The sequence below is a fragment of the Passer domesticus genome, chromosome Z (assembly GCF_036417665.1).
Source record: "Passer domesticus isolate bPasDom1 chromosome Z, bPasDom1.hap1, whole genome shotgun sequence".
Taxonomy (NCBI): domain Eukaryota; kingdom Metazoa; phylum Chordata; class Aves; order Passeriformes; family Passeridae; genus Passer; species Passer domesticus.
The window spans coordinates 59,521,408-59,539,963 of NC_087512.1; the positions used below are offsets into that span (position 1 = coordinate 59,521,408).

At 35.4% G+C, this 18,556-nt stretch overlaps 1 long non-coding RNA gene across 2 annotated transcripts in view; it reads left to right on the forward strand.

Moving 5' to 3' along the window:
* The window catches only part of LOC135290605 (uncharacterized), a 24,533-nt gene extending 17,173 nt beyond the window's left edge, over positions 1-7,360 (forward strand). The window contains exons 3-4 of one of the 2 annotated variants that reach the window (XR_010353364.1): positions 2,193-2,334; positions 5,791-7,360. This is a non-coding gene — a long non-coding RNA (uncharacterized LOC135290605). Of the gene's footprint in view, positions 1-2,192; positions 5,578-5,790 lie in introns of those variants that run through there. The other variant, XR_010353363.1, reaches the window with a different exon arrangement.
* The last annotated feature ends 11,196 nt before the right edge of the window (positions 7,361-18,556 follow it).

Below are 18,556 nucleotides of genomic sequence, written 5' to 3' on the forward strand. Positions count from 1 at the left end.
AATTGTGAATTAAGCTATTATAAAGTGTTGTGAATTACAGACTTACATTTACTGCATGGTGAGAGAAAGAAATTCTGCCAGATTTGAGTGGTTGCAGACAGAAAGGCCCTATAGTTTAGTCTATATTTATTTACAGATTTTAGAAAATAAACTGGAAGACTTATCACATTCTCCAATGGCTAGGGACACTAAAACAAATAAATTAAAGATAAGAACAACTGCTCTTTATTGAAAGATGTTCCTTTCCACCCTGATTTACGGGAAAAAAAAGCAGAAGGGATTTAGAGAAGAGGAAGAATACAGACTCTAGGAACATAATCTTCTGTGATTTACAGACCATATAGCCAGGATCTTAATTTAATAGACTTGGGGGAAGCATTGTGTAGTATTATCAGTTTCATTCTGCAAAATCGGTATTTGTTCATTAAGGAAATAGCATACACTCCACTTACAGGATTTAAGGGCGCAACTCTGTTTTGAAGAATGCTTAGTGGACATGCAAAGTAGAAGGGGCTAGGAAAACTATCTTAGCTTTTCTTTCTTCAAAAATATAAGGAAAAAATTACAATTTTGAAAATGGTGTGTAAGTTAAAACTGCCACTGGCCAGCTTTAAATTATTCTCAGTTAGACAAGATGTTGCTAGAGGAATTCCTTGGCTCTCATTAACATGGAAAAATCCCTCTAGACTTCACACACAGCAGACATACACAGACACATACAAATTTCTACTGTCAGTTGTGCATTTCCAACTGCAAACCATACACAGACTGCAACAGTTCTTCAAGCTAAAGATTTTGATTTCCTGATATCTTTACCAGGCAGTCCTCTCTTTTGTTTTGGGAACAGTGTAGCTAAAATTTGTTTGAGATAATGAAGTGCAGCAGCTTGAATGCTGTTCATTTTTCTTGTTCACTAGGCACAGAGTGTGAACTTCAAAAGCTACACTGAGCTTTTGCTTCTGCTGTAACCTTGTGGTCTGTCATAAAGGTGAAGAAATTTGAAGACTGTAAGAAGGGGGACAAACTCTAGTAATGCACACTGAACTTCTAAAGGGCCATATAGGAATCTGCATCTTAGCTTTCCCTATAAAATCTTAAACTCCACCTGAAAAGTCATAGCCAGTTACAGCATCTTCCTGTGTACAATCTCTGACTGTGAGTGCATAGCTTGAATTACAGCTACCAAAATCAGGCTAGTCAGCGTCATTTTCATGTGAACTACTGCAATTATAATTTGCAGAAGTCTCTAAGCATTGGTATGTGTGTGGCTGTCCCCAGGTATCTGGGATCTTCTGTGAAGGAAGTCTGTTTACAGAAAGTATATGGTTCTAAGCTAGAAGAATTTGATCTTGAAGCTTGCTCAAGGAAACGCAAGGGGGTCTTTCTGCCCTAACAAATTAGTTGTTCCTTTTCTCTCCTTATGTTACTGATTTATTTCCTAGCTTGCTAAACCAGCTTTTTCATCCTTTCCCAATTTCTTTTCAGGCATACAACCTTTTGCACAGGAAGGTTTGAGAAAGCTGAGGCCATTGTGTGAAAAAAATCCAAAAAACTATTCAACTTTGAACAGAGATGGTGGTAGAGGACTGAACCATGCTGTCAGACATTGGCTGATAAGCAGAAATAACTAAATTCTACCTCCTTTGAACACTCCATTGATGTCAGCCAAAGAAAATCTTTACTCCCACTTGGAGGCGTTGCACACAGACTAATTGCCATAACATAGACTCTGTGGACCAGGGACAGCACAATAAGGACAGAATAATATAAACTCTGATTCATTTGCATTAGCTTCCCTGACCTATAAATTCTGGGGAATTTTTGGAATTAGTTTTCTCTCATTTTGGGACTAACTTCTTCCAGCTGGAAAATACTGGTGGATAAAAGCTCTCTTGCCTCAGGTGAGCTGCTGCACCTATGGGAAAGGATGAATTAGAATGGAAGGGCCTGGATAAAGTTTAGATGGTAAATGCTACTTGTTGGTTTTATGAGACTCTACAAGAAATCTGTCTTTCTTTCTTTCCACCTTTGTTGTTTATCAAGATGAGCCACACATTGCATGAACCATTATATGTAAGCACTTTCTACAGAAAGTAGATAAGGCAAGATTCACTAAAAATGTTCTTGCTGAACATAAGGTACAAATCAAATTTTAAGCATGTGGTGATTATGATCTTAATCTCACCTTGCAGCATGGACACCGGGAAGTAAAGCAGTGATGGTGACCATGTAAAACCAGAAGTGAGTCTGCCATGTGCTGAACACCCATGTCTCCATGGACTCCCAGCTCCCCAGCAGTGAAGTAGCTGTGAATTGCAAAGCTGAAATTTGTGTGTGAGTGCTGAGCCCTATCAGATGGGTTGTGGTCCCAGTGTGTGACCCACATGCTGATATGGCACTCTACTTTGTATTATCTTTTTTTTCCTGCTGCATTCTTATTCCTACATAAAAAGTCATTTGTTGTCTCATACCTCAAAGCCCTTTTGATGAGTTTGTGAAGAGGTATTTCTGAGTGATTTTTCTGTTTGGTTTATGATTCTTTATTTTTTCTTGAAGATGTTATTGCTTGGAGTCTTGATTTTTTCAGAGGAAACAAAATTAAATAATGGTTATAAATAGAGACACTTAGGTTATGTAAGTTTGCCACGCTACTGTTTTAATGAAAAAAAAAAAGAATCGGTTATCATATTGGTCTCACAATAGGCTACGCTGATCACTGATCCTAGCAATAATGTGTTATCATCCCTTTTTATCCACTGCAACTGTATTTCATTTACTCTTGGCAAGTTGCTACAATCACTGTTAGAGATTTTTTTCAATCAGTTTTAAAATTAGCCTTAAAGATTGCAGTGCTACACACTAGGAAGTTCAACCAAGAGAGAGAACATAAAGCAATATTTTTAAGAAATATGCAACATTTAGAGTATTTCTCTGTAATTGTATGCAGCTACTAAAAACCTGCTTTGGAAGAACCTCACAATTTCATCTAAACTGTTTTCTTTAATTCATCCTAAGCTATTTAATTTTTTAAAAAAATACTTATTTTCCCAAGCCACAGAATTTTTCCAGTATAATAATTTTTTAGGTGAATGGTAGACATATATTTGATTTACAGCCTTGTGCCTCATGCAAAACTGGAAGGACAGTATGTCACTGAAACAGAAAACTCACAATATATTATTACACTCCTCTCTGCATTGCTCCCTCTGCATCTTTTGACTGCAAAAAACTGATTCCCTTTAGTGTTCATACTTCATGACAATTCAAAGGTCAGCTGTCAGCTGACAAGCTCAGACAGCTTGGTCACCTGTTGTCAGTTAATACAATATTTTCTGTCTTGAAATGGTATCTCCCCACCAGCATCCTCTTTCTGGAGTAATGGAAGTGGTGTTCTTAGCTAAGTATAAAAATACCCAAGCTCCAAAATATGTCGTTCATGTAGTCCTAAAAATGTTGGAGTTGATTTAGAAATGTAAGTGGGAATGCTTGTGAAGAGGATGAAGCAAGGCAGTTTCTGAATACAATTGTTTTTTGCAAAGAAAATTTCCAAAATGGAGTTTTTTATTTAAAATACCTCTTTTAAAAATATTTTGCAATTTCTGTAGTTGTAGTATAATGACAAGTAAGGAGACACAGCCAATATTTAAGGAGAGCATGTACAATATAAGTATTTAATATTGTTGACCTATCTAAAAAAATGCGATTTGTCAGAGAACTTGTATGCTTTAGAGTATAGGTATGGTAAAATTTCTGATTGAAGAAGGCAATATTTTTCATAAATAACTAACAATTTTCTGATTTCTGTCAAAAAAATGCATACTTTTATCTGCAGTTGTTGATGAAATCTATAGCTTCTGCTTTTGCCATATTTCATGAAATCAGCTTAGAATTTGTGACATGAAGCACAGATCCAAATATATTTAGTGCAAGAGTTAGCAGAAGCTAGTGTGCTGTGTCAGAAAACTGAATCTCTTGATATTTGTGTGTGAAGTGATTATGGTGAGAAGGAATATATTCAGACCCAGATGCAGAAAGAGGAAACATCAAATTAAAAGAGAGCATTATCTCTCCAAAGAATTACTATGAAAATATTTGAGAGAGGCACTTCACAGCCAAAACATATGCTTAGCCTCAATTAATACTAGCTTTCAAGCTTATTAAGATCCTGTTTTAAGCCGACACTTCTGATTACAGCAGTAATTTGTTCCTGGTGTAATCTCCTGGACCGTGGTCCAGCTTTGCACAAAAAGCTTCCAAACAAGTACCACAATCCTCTGTGTATCCCTGAAATTTGCTGTTGATTTGTTTGTGGTATTTTTACAGAAGGTCCTAGAACTCTAATATAGTGTATAAGTATATATAAATATTAAAAAAAACCAAAACGGGCTAGATCAAGACACTGAAAAAATTTTAAAATGCTTTTTTAATTTCTTCATGAGAAAATAAATTTTTTTTCAAATTAGGAAGAAACTTTTTTTCATTATTTTCATAAAAGGACTTAATTTTTTACTACTGTAATACATGAGTTGATACCTCAGTTTGGTAATTACTAGGAAGTAACCATAGTCCAAAAGAAGGAGTAAATAATATCAAATAATGCAAGGAATGAACGTACAGCTTGCACACAAAACAGCATTGACATGCAGTTACAAAAAAGCATCAATGTAGTGCAATCAATGCTGCAGACAATATCTTTTAAATCTGTCATCCTGCCTTTTGCCCTTTATATTAAGTCAAAGAGAAGGGGCTATAATGAATGAGTGTGTCTCTATTCTCCTCAGCACCAATTCTGTTACAAACCTGGCAATATGACATTCAACATGATTAATTCTGGATTGCAACTCCGTTTATTTTTTCTCATGTATACACAAAAAGTGTTGCCATTATTTAAAAGAACCCAAACCCAGTATAAATTGAAACTAATTCCAAAAGTGATACTACAAGATGACAGACTCAAAAATATAAGGTTTTTAGTATATTTTTAGTAGTACATTATCTACTTTTTTATATTTATATTTTTTTCCCCTTCTATAATGTAGTTGAGTAATATGAAAGTGCTTAGCATTGTAAATGCAATGCTGGCCAGTTTATTACTAGTGTCCTAATAGGTTTCCTGCATTAAAAATAATACATAACTGGAGGAAATCTCTAGGTTTTAGCACATATTATGAAGTGTATTCTGCAAAACATTGATATTTCCTCTTGCTTTGTATCAGAAGGGGGCACTAGTGATCCATTATAAACAGACAGTGTGACTGCTTTTGTTGTGCCATATTTAATAATTATAATAGCGATAATATAATATCTCCATTTAATATTGAGGGCATTTGTGTGCAAATTAAGATTCTAAATATATAATTATAATTCAAAAATTTAAAATAATTAATAGCTTATATGTAAATACTATCTGTTGCCTTTCATTGTCTTTTAATACTATTATTGGTACATAAATCTTGCAGTTCATTTATTGTTAGCAAGGATGAACTAATGCTGATTATTTAATATCTAATTCTGATCATTACTAATCTTAAAGATATGAACTTGAATTGTAAATCATCTTGGAAATGTTAATTAATATATTTGTATAATATCAGAAAATAGGATCCTATATGTCATACATATGCTTTGAGATTTAAAGTATCTTATAGTTATTACAACAAAGAAAATGTGTCACATAATAGCATACTTTTGTCTTGTTTCATATCAGATTAAATGGAGAAAAAATAGTCTTGACCATGATGCTTACTTACTTTTTCTCATTGGCTTATTTGATACTGTGTGTTTTAACAGATTTCTTACTATTGCTGTGGCCTACAAACTCAAGATGAGGTGGCTTTAACATTTCATGGAATCAACTTCGGTACATGAGCTCTGTGTTCAAGAAAAAGGAATGAACAATAATATAGTTTCTATTCTTTGTCCTCATTTCCTTGTTTTTAACATGATAAAAACTGGAAAAATAGATAAAAATGCCAAAAAGTATTGGTCAGAAATCAGGTCTATTTTTGATTTGGAGGTTGTGATATTGTATTGTAATAAAATATGTACTTATTGGACATGTAGATGGAAACATTTGTTAAACAGTACCTAGCCACAGATAATTAGATGATGTTTTGAATTTTCCACTGTAATTTTCACATATAGAAATGCAGGTCAATGTGAATCTGAATTTAGCACTCAATAAACTAAGTCAAGCTTCACAAAATATGCAGTGATTTATGACATTAAAATAGGGGCAACATGAACTTTTCCAAATTTCAGATTTTGATTAAGGCCAAAACATTTTTCATTAAAATTATTTGCAAGTTATTGGCCTATTGTTCTTTCCAAAATGTAGTTAAATCCTAAAATGTCAGTGAAAAGAAAGGTTCCTCCTGCTTTAAATACATCTCCAAGGTATATGTTAACGAATACAGATAAGATCTTTATGTGTGCATTTAACCAGGCATTTGTCAAACAAAAGTGCACTTTTTGATGCAGGAAACTAGTAATTCCAGATCAGCTATTAAATCCAAGCAAGCACATACCTGACCTCATACCCTTGAATCTTAGGTTCTTTCATTTCAATATTCCTAACACCAGTAGTCCTTTCCAGATAATTATCAGTGAAAGTTACTGCCAGAATAACCGAAAGCTTTTTTTCGGTTTGCTAATAAGAGAACCTATCTGAAGACCTGTCTATCCTGACATTCTTTAGTGTAGCCTCTTTTTTTTTTTTTTTTTTTTTTTTTTTAGTGACAAAAACCTAGGTATCAAACAGGCAGTTTTCAAAAGGTGGAAACAAGTCAAGCTACCAGAGTAGTTTTTCCTCCAGTATAGGTATAGGCAGGAAGCACCTACATTGCATTATCTTCAGTCACTGAATTGACTGTATTTGATCCTCCTTAGTTATAATATATTTATAGTTATAATACTGTAGAAACATGAAACTTTGGACTTTGGTATAGACTTTGGAAAGATTTTTGGAAGCTGAATAAATAGATATATAGATTAACACCTCATGAATTATCTAGTCATCCCTGGTACTGCCTGTACTGAATCTTTTTGCTTTTACTACCAGCAATACCTGAATTTGAAGCTTTACATTATAATCCAGAACTGGACTAAGAGCCTTAAAACTGTCTCATTTCAGCAGTTAATAATTTTGAGTCTTATTTGGTATCACTTAATTACTGTTACCATTCACAACTGGTTTTTGTTTTCAGCCATTTCAGTTGATATATTCATTACTTGGTACAGTGGTAAATATGAGGACCATATTGAAATTGACTTCTTAATGAATACAACTTGACCTTCAAACATGGAAAAACACACTTTTGGTACTTATCTAAAATCTATCACTTATGTAGCCAAACAGACATTTTTCATGAGAGGTTGTTGAGTTTCTACATTTGTTATTATAAGTTTACTCCATTTAATTATTCCTGAACAAACTCATTTGTATATATTAATGCATAAAGTCAAAATACTTAGGTGTATAAAACAATAAAAAATGCACTGCCTACTATTTTGTATGTTTCCTGCTGAAATGAAAAAGGCATGCCTAAAATTGTACTTCTTTTTTATAAAAGAAGCAGAGATTGTTCAGAGGTGCAGAGGCGTGTCTGGATCTTTCCTCCTTCTCCTCCTCCACCCATCAGCTGAACTATTTCTCCAGTTCCATGTTTTAAAATTGCCATTTTGGTTCCCCCTTTCCTCAAATTCTTTCCCCATAGTTTCTTCATAAAGGATATTTTAAAAAGAATTCCTTTGCCATCCAAGACAAAACCTGGAAATCACACTTACATGTGCATATATCAATATACATCTCTGGCATTCTAATTTATTCTATTCATAAAAACCTTTGGTATACTAAAGAAGGAGTAATAAAAAGTTTTGATATTCTATGGAGAGGGTATTGTTCAGGGGTTCAAAATTACATTTGGCTTAAATTTAAAATAAAAAATTAAAATATTATGCAAGCAGTCACAATATATGAAAGATGGTACATAAATTTATTATATTAGTGAATTTCAAATCTAATCTTGTGACAAGCATAATTTTATTCTGTTGATTGTTGTTATTGATGCCTTGTGTAGGCTGACCTAGAACAGAGACTAGATGGAGTCCAAATAAAGTAGGTATTTATTACAAGGCCTCAATGGATACACCTTGGGCAATACAAGAGCTCAGCCAGGGCTACAGCCAAGATGAACCCAAAATGGTCACAAAATGAACCACTGGTCACATGTCACTCACATTTATAAGTTCTGGTCCATTAGTATATTGGAGTTAATTGTCCAGTTACAGATTTATCTTATGAAGTCTCATCCTTGCTTTTCTCTCTTCAGTCCACCATTGTTTATACTCTTGAGCCTGAGATTTGGATTGGTTGTCCTTGGTCCCCAGCTAGAGAAGGAATTGTTTTGTCTCGCTACTCTGTGAAGAGAGCTTACTATCCCCTAATATGAAGCTCAGAACTACACACTAAAGCAGCACAGAATCTGAACAATATAAAAGCTAAAACCTGAGGCATCATTATGGCATCTGCATTTACTGCAAAACCCAGAAAGAGATAACACCAGGACACAAAGGTCTTCACTTCAGTCTTCACTCCAGAATTTAGGATGAAATTGTTGCATAGTACATAGAATTTTGATGAAAGTAAAAACTAAATATGAATCATATTTGCAGTGGTGTAAATTTAAAAATACAGCACAGAAATTTATGGAGATTTCCCACACTGAAATATGAAACATCAATACTTAGTCTGTTACATCTGCTCTTAAACTGATACGAAAATAAAGAACTCAATGAAGATAAGCAATGAAGAAAGGCTTTTGAAACTGTCTCTCATAACATCTTTATAGGCGATTTTGAGAAGGGTTGGATGAATGGATTGAGAACTGGTGACTAACAGATTCCAGAAGGTTGTGATTGGTGGTACAGAGTTTAGTTGGAAGCTTGTCACTACAGGTGTTCCCTGGGATTCTGTACTGGGTTCAGCGTTGTTTAACTTGTCAATGATTTAGATGAAGGGGCAAACACCTCCTCAGCAAGTTTGAAGATGATACAAAGCTGGGGGAGTCACCGATGTCTCAGAGAGTTGTGCAGCCCTTCAGAAGGACCTTCATAGACTGGGCAGATGGGCAGAGAAGAACCTTATGAAATTCAAAAAGGGTAAATGCAGGGTCCTGCATCTGAGGAGGGATAACCTCAGGCACCAGCACAGACTGACCTGCTGGGAAGCAGCTCTGAGGAGAAGAACCCAGGCATCCTGTTGGACAGCCAGCTGTACGTGAACCAGCAGTGTGGCCTTGTGGCCAAGAAGACCAAAGGAATACTGGAATGTATTAGGAGGAGCATTGCCAGCAGGTCCAGGGAGGTGATCCTTCTGTTTAGCCCTGGTGCCACCCCATTTGAAGTATTGTGAGCAGTTCTGGCCCCTGAGTACAAGGGTGGCATGGAGCTGCTGGAGCAGGTTCAGGGGAGGGCTGTGATGATGACTGGGGGACAGAAATATCTCACTTGGAAAGGGTGAGGGACGTAGGCCTGTTTAGCCTTGAGACAACTGAGAGGGGACCTCATTAATGTGTATAAAAATCTAAAGGGGTGTGCCAAGAAGACGGAACAAGGCTCTTCTCAGTGCTGCATATCACTAGGACAGGAGGTGATGCGCAGAACCCGATGCACAGGAAGTTCCACCTGAATATGAAGAACTTCATATGCAGGTGACCATGTACTGAAACAGATTGCTCAGAGAGGGTGTGAGTCTCCCTCACTGGAGATACTCAAGAACCATCTGGAGACAGTTCTGTGCCATGTGCTCTAGAATGACCCTACTTGAGCAGGGTGGTTGGACAAGATGACCCACTGTAGTTCTTTCTAACCTGACCATTTCTGTGATTCTGTAATATCTTATATGCACTGGAATAGGCAGAACTAACAGACTGTTTGTAGCTTCCCAATCTCAAAGCTCCAATGCACTTATGCTTTAATGGATTATTGATAAAAAGATCTATCTGATTCAGGAGAGCACTAACAAGATGAGAAAAAGATTTGTAGTTGTATCTTCCCACTACTTTTCTGAACGTAAATAAGCAGACAATTTAAGAAGATAAGTAAGTTTAACTATTTCAAAAACAGAATTGGAGCAAGAAGATAATTTCAATGTATAAAGTATCAGAGGATATGAAGTGGTCTAGTATTCTTAAACTTTCTACAGATTGAACCAGAACTAAAATGCTCTTCAAATTTTTGTGTTTGTATTGATCAACCAGCATGAACAAAATCCAAATGTTCATATTGAGATCATCTCCTCAGCGAAGGAAAAGTACAGTTTGCCTTCCCAAGTCATCCTTCAATTTTATGCTAATAAGTAAGAGACTATGATCTGTCAGTACTTTTAGCAGTCTCAGTTGTATTCTCTCCTTTTGTGCAGTGCCATTCATTAATCACAAAATGCTTTGTTATTTTCATGTATTCTAGAACTCTATTTTCTTGCTTAACAGAGTAAAATAAATGTACAGAGTAGTTCAACTTTTTATCCGTCATATAGACAGCTCATTACAAGTCCATGGCTGTTCCTTGATGATGTTTTCGTCTCTACAGTTCTTGTGCTTACTCTAAATTTTTTCCTCTTGGAGTTTTTGTCTAATCATCAAACACTTCACTGCCATGAACAATATTGCACTTCTGAAAACTCACAAGTTTTCTTTTTTTCTGGTTCTGATCGCTTTTCTACTCCCAAAGCTCAATGGCCTGAGGAAGCTTACATGTCTGTCCAACAGAAGAATGGAATCAGAAGACTGGGTGGAACTTGGCTGATGATAATTTCCTGTTAAGGAGAAAAAAACCCAACCAACCAAGAAACCAAGCAACCAAAGAAAATAAATATTTTTAAACAGATTACATGCACAAAGAAATATTATTTTAAATTTTTTCACTAGTTTCAGAAAAGTGTTGATTTAAATGCAGTTAAACATCAGAAAAAGTTTAATTGAATGTATTTCTTAAACAAATATTTTGTTCTTAAAGGGTTTGTTGCTTTTGTGGAGACTGTATCCCTAATATGAACTCACTCTGTTTCTTTAGTTGGCAGCTTACATGCTATTGTTGGCAATTTTATTTTTAATTTTCACAAGAATAGTGTTGATTTTGGGTTTGGCTTTGTGATATATTGTTTTTATATTACAGTATCTCTTGTATTCCTATTTCTATGCATAAGGCTTGGGGTGCTTTTTTTTTTGCACACCTGTGACTGGTATTTAGTTCAGAGGTAGAATACAGACTTGCTCAAGAGAAATAGAATGCAAGTTTTGAGCTGGCTACGTTTCAGAATATTGGAGCTGACCAATGTTTGCTGGAATTGTTCCTTAAATTTCATTAAATAAAGTATTTTCCTGGTTGCTCTGACAAAAGCATTTTCTCTTTCTTGCAAGACCCAAATAAATCTTCACGTCTGCTTTGAAAATCCACTAAAATATAAGCAAAGTCAGATCGAAGTGTTATGAAATTGCTTTCTTTGTTAATTATATTTTGTTACTTTGGTTGCTTTTTCTCTATTAGCACCCAGAAACAGATTCAGAGCTTAAGATCTCCAGGATGAGAAGAGAAGATGTAAGTGTGATGAGATTAAGAATCACCAAGAAGACTCAGAAACCACTAGGAAGAGGATTTGCTAGTTTTGATCAACTTACAATGAAAAGGAAGAAGAGTATTCATAGGTTGCAGAAATGAAAGGAAGGTTCTAGTAGATGATAAAATAAGAGTTATATGGTATTATTTCTTTTTGAGTGGCCCTCAGAGTCAAAAATCTTGACATGATTACATTCAATATGTATGGCTTGGCATGCATGAAATCTTAAAATAAACACGGATCATAAGTTTTACTAAAGATGCATAAAAGAATTAATAAAAGTTTGAAGGTAAAAAACCTTATTACTTTTCTAGCCACAGGAATTTTTTTCAGGGATTTCTTTCTGAACCTCCAACTTAGTCTTTTAGAGGTGGGAATAGGTATCTTTAATAAGTAAAACATTGTTCAGAAAGGCTGAGGTTGCTTATATTGTTATTGATCTCTGACTACTACCTTGAGACTAAAGCAGATGCCTGTAAAAAATGAAAAGACTGCAAGAAGAGAAGATACAGTTTTGATTTTACCTGATGGTTTTTTTTCTCCAACCACTTTCCTTTGGAAAGGCAATGGAAGTAAGTAATTTTTATTATACCTTCAAGAGATGTGGCAATTTGGATCAGCTGGAGGCGTTTAACTACCTTTTCAGTTTCAGGATTACTGTAAGTGTTGCAGAAGAACAGCTGAAGTGGATTTTAATTACAAAGTAAGAAAGCAAAGAAATTATATGGGAAAGGTGAAATGACAAATAGCATAAAAGCACAAACACAATTCTGGCTGTTCAAATGAACGTCAGGATATAGTCATAGCCTGTGGAGACAATGGGTTATCTGCGGTCTTCTTTCTGATTCATCCCAGGTAAGTTTTCAAGACCTAACTGTTAAAGGGAAAGAGATGCTATAGTAGTTCCCATGTGATAACTATTATTTCAGTTATTTCAGGCTCCTCTTTTTAGTTTCCCATCTCCTTAGCTCTAATAGCAGTTAAGTAGTCCCATATTAGAACATTTTTAGGTTTTGTGAACCTGTATTGTTTTTTATTTTTCCTTGTACCTATTACACTCATGACTTCTTGATGTTTGTGGATAGGTGGGGATTACTTTTACATTTTATATTTATTTTTTTTTTACTTCTTAATAAAGATTGGTGTTTTGGTTTGTATTTAGAGTTTGTGTATAATTTTTTAGTTCTATAGAACAGGATGGATTGGACTACTATTGTATCTAGGAAAGCTTAAAATAGCGGTATATTTTGGTGCTCTCATTGGATCCCATACTGTGGAATTGCTCATGACATGTGGCTGGATTAAAAGTTTACATGCACTCTCCTGCAAATGCAATAAATCTGATGCTTTTACAGACAAAGCCTCTCAAAATTGAGTGGAAGCCAAGCTGCACCTTCAAAGAAATTGTACTGATCCACATCCCCTTTCTCTTCACTTCAGTGCTCTGCCATGTCTATCCCACCATATAATTAGCTGAAAACTCACCAAATGAAACAAAAGGAGGGCCTTGTAAAGGGTGAAAATACAAGGAAGCACCTCTGGTTGGAGCAGTTCATTCAGTCTGTTTGTTGTAGCTCAGGATCAAATGGGAAAGGGTGTAACAAGAACAAGATGATGACTAGAAAACCCATGAGAAGAAGAAAAGTTTGACTTCCAGCACCTTGTGCATAAAGTGTGAGTACCACAGCTCCTGAAGAAATTAGAGTAGGCCATGAGAGATGATAAGAGTACTGATGATTTAATTTGTATTTCCTCAGTTGAGCAGGAAGAAACAAATTTCAGCTATTTGAATGATGATTTTCTTTGGGAAAATACTGCAAGGAGGCATTTCAACGTTATTTACCCCTCGATTATCTCTACAGTCTTATCCACTCTGTGCTTTCATGTCTAATGACTAGTTTGTATTAATATGAAAAGAGTTGAACCCCTCCTCTTTCCAGAGTAACTTAGGAGAAGAAAAGGTTCATATGCAGTATTAGTGGAATGTGTGGAACACATCTGTGTGGAAAGGAAGAGAAATACACATCACAGTATGAATACTTTATTCATCAAAGAAAACTGATTTCATTTAGAACTGGTGACCGGGGTACTGTCTGACAGCACAGTATTTTATTCCTAATATATTTCAATAATGTTACACTACTCTGTGCTATGTACTGCATTTTATCTCCTTTCCTTTACAGTTGCTGACTCTTAATAGTTGGTCTAACTACTATTGGGAAGTTATCTCTGCGGTAGTGGCTCAACACCAGCTGTGCATGTGCATGTTGGCATTTTATTTCTAGTAAGCAATACAAACTAATGGATTATTTGAATTCGGGTATTCAGGGATTGTATTCTGCTCAACCTACTTAGCATATAAGTAAAGAAATTAAGTAATTTTCAAAGCACTAAGAGATTACTTGTTCTTTTTCCTTTAGCTGCATAAATAAATATTTGTGACAAAAATTTGATAACATGATCTCTGTAACACAAACTATCACAAACACCTACTATTTTCTGCACAACTAAAACCAAATAATCTTCATGTTAAACATTTTAAAGATGAATATGAAAATATTTTGTGACAGAAAGAATAAAGAGGGTGTTGTGGAGCATAAAGTGATAAATTTATCATTAAGAGTGTTATTAGGGCAAGGAATTCATGAAAACTTAATTATGTCTGTTAAGCTGCATACCTAGTAATGCCCAGGAGAGCAGAGAAAAATATAACATTTGGACAGTTCTTTACTTGAAAGGTTACAGATTATCAGATTTCAGAAGCAGAAATCAAGGAGACAAGAGGAGGCATACAGGAACAGAAGGTAGAGTGGAAGGGGACCTTGGTCTTACACTTCTGGCTTTCACATAAAGATATTCTAGTTCCAGTAATGAGACAAAACCAATTAAAAATAAATGTTTAGATGTAACTAGCATTTGAATTAAATTTGAGTTCCCTTATGTGAAATTAAAGCAGAAGATAGTCTTTAAGAACTGCAAAAGATTGTTTTGGCTTTAACTCCAAAGCTTGTAGAAAGAGAAGAACAGTTAAAAACATACAACAAAATTACATAAGAAGGGATGGTAGATGTAAAAACACTAGTGGTATTTTACCTGAGGATGGGGAGAATGTCTTCTTTATACATGTTTCCTTATTAAATTTATTCAGAGATGTAGAGCAATCTCAGCTACAACTGCACATGTAATGTACTTTTTCAAAGTAGGAACAATTTCTGGAGTCATTAGCTAATTCACATTTCAGTCTGAACTCTCTGCATTCCACTTCTCAATAATGACCCAAAATTCGTCCATGGATGAGACTTAATGGATGAGATCAGGCATAAGTATGTATATCTATATATATGCCTATATAAGCAATTTGGCTACACCAAGAAGCTGGGAAAAGTATCTGATTCAGGAACAGGTTCCCATTCCTCATCTGTGGCAGCACATAGAACAATTCTGTATTTTTTTACTGCAGTTCCAGCTGAAATAAACTGGAACCTGTCTTAGAAAATAAAATTAACACTTGACAAGTCAATGATAACTTGACTGTCTCTGCTATGCTGACTGGTGTTTCTCTGACACAGCAGGGATCCAATACACACATTGTGGATACTGTCATTCATCCTATCCCAATTAAGATCATCAAGTTTCTGTTGCCTGGGTTTTTTTTGGTTGGTGTTTTTTTTTTTGTTTGTTTGGTTTTTTTTGGTTTTTTTTTTTGGTTTTTTTAAACTACGTAGACTGGGAGAGATAAATGGTGTGAGACTGTCACTATAAAGAAAAACAAAGTAACTTTGCCAGTGGCTGGAGAAATTACATTGTCAAGTAACAAATACATACATCAAAATAAAAAATGTAGTGTTTTGCTCATTATCTGGTATGTATCATGTATGCTCTTTGTTAACCTTCCTCACACTACAATGTGCCGGGCAACTTCTCAGCACCCTGGTGAGCACAAACAATCCTGCTTAAACCAAAAAGCCTGGTCAAGACCTGTTACCCTTCACCCCGTACAAGCTGCTTTATGATTTATTTAGGAAAATATGTTCAATCAGGGACTTGGGAAAACAAAGATGAATCCAGTCTGCTATGAATAACAGCATCAGGCCATATATAATGCACATAAAAAAAAAATACTCTCATTACTTTCAATTTTAACCTGTTAATAATATGTGCAAGTTTACTAGAAACACAATTGTTTCTAACTCCATCTTCTTACCTTCATTAATAGATATCCTCATCTTTCTTTGAAATTGGTAATGCTTAATCTGAAGGATTGGAGGTTTCCTTACCTAAATTCTTCGGAAATTCTTCAACAGTTTTTTTATCTTCCTTGTTCTTTAATTATGGCTGCTTATTTTCCTTTTTCAATGATTAGACAGTTGTCATAAATTATCAGATTTTCTGTGAGCTGGATGGCAAGAGATATATGAGGATTCCCATAATTACTCAGTTTATCAAAAATGACCAGCTACACAATTGGATGAATAACTCATAGGCCTGCTTCTTAGCCAAAGTAATAATGTGAAAAGCTTATTGCAATACAAAATAGATGTAGCTGATAGGTACTACCAGATGCATTTGCAAATAGCTGAATAAAACATTAAAATTAGTATTTACTTATTTGCCATCTTCATCACAGGTTCCATCTCTATTTCCACTAAGACTGATGAACAGTAGAGGGCTTGAAGGGTCATTGACAAGATCATTGTTAATGAAGCTAAACTTTAATGCTCTAGAAACAGAACAACAGCTTTCTACTGTTTTATTGTTTGTTCCTTTTTTTCCTTCTGGTTTAAACAAAGTGAGGTTAACATTTTTTAAAAATTTGTTTTTTACTTCCTTTCATTGTACACACAGCCCTGAAAATATAAATTTTAGTGTACAAAACAGGCAGCAGGGGTTAACAGGCATGGTCCTGACAAGAACCTGTGGTAGAAGACTGCAAAACATGTCCTGGTACTCACCTTCCATAACATGATTGGAGGGTTTGCAGTGGAGAGGCCTTTCACTGCATATCAGATTGTACTCAGGATTTATCTTTGTATACAAGAGAAGTCAAAGCATTTAGAATATGCTGGGGATGATCTTTTTGCTGCATGCAGTTGCGCTGACTGACACCATCACTATACTGCTTCAGCCTCAGAGAAGTAGTGTAAGACCTTTGGTCTTCTTCAACGTCCTGTAATGATGATGGAGTGATTGTTTATATACGACACTACTGTGAAGGTGTGACCTTCTAGAAACACAGGAGACCTCTTCTGCCCCAGGAAGCCTGTGAAGTCCGTTCCCTTGTAAGGTCTAAGCCCTTCACTGAGGAAGACTTTTATCACAAATACATATTAAATCTGAAGATATCAGCAGATCCAGAAGACAGAGAGACGTAAAAATCGAGGAAAAAAAGACCACTTGACATCTGTATCACTCTTCTCTATTTGGCACCTCCTTTGTATGTCTTGCCAGGTAGATGAGTATTAAAGAATTCTGTGATCTTGTTTTCTGTATCTCCAGCCATCACTGCATGTTTTTGCTTTGGTATGCAATGTACAATACTGTGAGTGCTCACTTGTGTCTGTCCTAATTGTCAGTCTTTCCTCTTTCCTTCTTCAAAACAGCAACACTTTGAGAGCATGGCTACAGATGTTAAGCTGCAGCAGGACATTGTAATAAATGTCCTCAGGAATATAATTGAAAATTCAGATATTATACTCATCCTGCTTAACACTAAATGTGGATGGAGAGTAACATGTATCCAAGAGCTGGTAAGAGACCTCTTTCATTTTCTCTACTGTTTTGAACTCACAGCTTTACTGAACAGGCTGGTAAGGAGGGAAGAGCTGGTCTATTTACACTGCACATAAATATTTCCAGAACTTCTTCTCCCCACTTTCTTTCTGTACTTAGAAGAAGTATTCAATGAGTGGTATCGAATTTGTCCTGGTGTTTTGAAGCCAAAGTTAGGTTGAATAGCATAGAGCTATGAATTTTTTATTTAATCGTTGAATTTTGGACTGTTTTGCAGTGGCTGGATGTAGGCCAGCATTTTGCAAAAAATGGGATCCACGGCTTTTATGGGAGGTGGAAGTATCAATGTCCTTATGGATTAAGGTTGTGCCTGATGGGTTTCTTCACTCACTGTATGATGAAGTGTAGGGACTTGAAAAATGAATCCTAAGAAAATTCCAAGCAGGGTTACTGTGAATTGCTCTCAGCCCTGCACATAATTTAATAACTTCTGTGTAGAGATGGAGGTGTGGGGTTGAGAATTCTTTCTAGTGTTAATAGTGAGGCATTTTGCTTAAATCAATCTGATATGTCTCCTTATTTTTTTGTATCCCAATAAAATAATTTTAGCCTGATTTACCTATTAAAGAAAATAATCCAAGAAAGACAAAACCCCTAAACAATTTGTAAGCTCATCAGTTGGAATTAATGACCATACACCTTTCTTGTACAGTGAGAACTGCCATCTAATTCTGTGATTCAGCAGCAATTTGGTTATACTTAGGGGCAAGCTGGACCCTTTCTCCCATAATGATTCTACCTGTGTTTTTTCCTGTTTTTTGTCACTCATTTTCTTTCTTTTATTTTCTTTAATACGCATGACATTTTCAAATCTGTAGAGAGCACATAAATTATCTGAGATAGCAGATAATAATAGAATTTCTCATTTTTGAGAAAAATTTTGAGACAAAGTTCTAGTGAGAATTAGTTTTTGCACATAGAAGTACATATATTTTCTTCCACTTTTTATGTTTTGTCTTCTGCTGTTCTTAGCTTACACTTTAATGTCATTCCTATTTAGTCCCCATTGATATAACTGCTGCCCAGGCTGGAGGGCTATGCAGACTCTAGTTTCTTTCCCTGGTGCTCCTATCAGCAGCATTGGAATAGCTCAAAAATTTAAATCACATTTGGTTTTCACATACCTTCATGCCTGGTCCGTTATATCTG